The sequence below is a fragment of the Dunckerocampus dactyliophorus genome, chromosome 4 (assembly GCF_027744805.1).
Source record: "Dunckerocampus dactyliophorus isolate RoL2022-P2 chromosome 4, RoL_Ddac_1.1, whole genome shotgun sequence".
Lineage (NCBI taxonomy): Eukaryota > Metazoa > Chordata > Actinopteri > Syngnathiformes > Syngnathidae > Dunckerocampus > Dunckerocampus dactyliophorus.
In genome coordinates this window covers 32,897,334-32,899,304 of record NC_072822.1, presented here as the reverse complement: position 1 = coordinate 32,899,304, position 1,971 = coordinate 32,897,334, and the positions used below count along the sequence as shown (strand labels likewise).

Below are 1,971 nucleotides of genomic sequence, written 5' to 3'. Positions count from 1 at the left end.
ATAGGAGTGGAAGGCAATGAGTTGGCAGACATATACGCGAAGACAGCGACATGGAAGGTACAAGTAGGGGTAAATATTAAGTAGAGTAAAGCTGAAATTAAGTGGACCAAGTAAGAAGGACCAGCAGAAATAGGAGAAAAAAAGTGTTCACAACACAAAATATGGCTTTGCATGTACTACATCGGGGTTACCAACGGTGTGCCCGCGGGCACCAGGCAGCCCCCCACGACCACATGAGGTGCCCGCAAGCCTGCTTTTCATTCAGGTTTTCAGTTAATAATGAAAGAACAGTAGAAAGAAATGCATTCTGAAATACAACATATGAGTTGTGGACACCAGCATTTTGTTAATGTTCTGGTAAAACAAGCATATTCGCTTTGTTTGGGTTTAAAATAAGCTCTGAAAATAAATGTTACAAAAATGAGTAGCTCTTGGCCATTTTCATTTTGTAAAAGTAGCTCTCACAAGGAAAAACATTGGTGACCCCTGTACTGCATAGACAAGGGGCCTATTGCACAAAAGTAGGATTCAGAAATCCAGGATAAATGACTGAGCTGAGCTCAACCAAACCAAAGCAACAGCGTCTAGGCTTAATTGGTTGCACAAAGCCCAAGCCAGGATGAGTAGACACTGATTAATGAAGCCAAGTGAAACCAATCCCGGATCATTGCGTGTATGCGGCTTCCTTAAATAGACCCTACCTATCGATCACAGAATCAGCGATTCACCATGGCAACGAAAGCTGGGTAACTTTTCCCCAACAGAAGTGGAAATCCTCAATGCTGAAGGGTAGTGTTGCTCCACTGAAACCATCATAATTACAATCCAAATAGTTAATGTTGTTTGTTGCTTGTTTAACAAATCAAGAACAGCCGTGTACACTAACTTCTATGAACTGTTTGCTTTATTAGCATATCACCATTACTGGCTTCTGGTTTCCCCTCGTGCTAAGGGTTCTCGGTAATGTAGTACACATCCACAACCAACACAATTAACATCTCCAAAAACGTAGTTGCGTTGTGAGTATGAATCTGTTTAAATTGTAGGTGAAATTGACTGCAGATGTGAGTGTCATTGTGTAAATATAACTCCATCAGACTGTATAATCTTAAAATGTGTATTTTATATATAGTATGTGTAAATTACCTAAGAAATGATCAAATGATTGCAACATCTAAATCCCTTTATGTACAGTGATTTAAATGAATGATGAAAAATGTTGAAATAATGACAGCGGGTGTATTTGAATGTGATAATGTGTAGTGGGCAGTGGATTCATTATTGGTTTCCATTTATGGTGACTACTGATTGACATAAGGGATGAGATTAAATAGATCCAGCCCTTAGCCGCTCTGGAGCAGGCTAACTACACAGGCTAAATATCCATGGTAACTTATGTCAGAATATATTCCACTTTCCACTATCCCACTTTTGTGCAACCGGATCACGGATAAATTGAGCTACGATAGCCAAGATATCTCAGTTTAATGCCTTCTCCTAGTTTTGTGAAATAGGCCTCTGCTAGCACGTTAGCGGCTAACAATAGCACATTCACTTAGAACGGCATCGCATTTAAAACAACTTCAAGAGTACAAAAGGTTATTGCGTTTATATTACCTTACTGGTCACATGCGCTAGAGAGGTGTGCAATAGCGTCTTCTGAGAGTTACAACAGCAAATTTTGAAGACGACTTCTTGCTCTTTGGCTTGGTGATGTCTTGGTGTGCACCAATCATTAACGTCTTACAGAAACACACACACTAGCGAAAAAGGGTCCACTTTAGAATCGATCGACATATCAACGTAAACAAGTCCTATAAATGCAGTAATATTGTAATCTTAACATTAATCAATTTAACACACAGTAACTTAACATAATTAACTTATATGTAATAATTTACTCAAGCTAGCTCTTATGGCAGCTACAATGCCAAACAGGCTGGATGACAAGAGAGTTCACTCTGTGCATCT

General features: G+C 39.3%; 1 protein-coding gene across 1 annotated transcript in view; it reads right to left on the bottom strand.

The window, feature by feature from the left end:
• Positions 1-1,743, bottom strand: part of LOC129180504 (gastrula zinc finger protein XlCGF57.1-like) — a 14,951-nt gene extending 13,208 nt beyond the window's left edge. Inside the window, exon 1 of the mRNA XM_054775045.1 lies at positions 1,618-1,743. The gene's annotated coding sequence lies outside the window, so the exon portion shown is untranslated. The remainder of the gene's footprint in view (positions 1-1,617) is intronic.
• Positions 1,744-1,971: the final 228 nt, after the last annotated feature.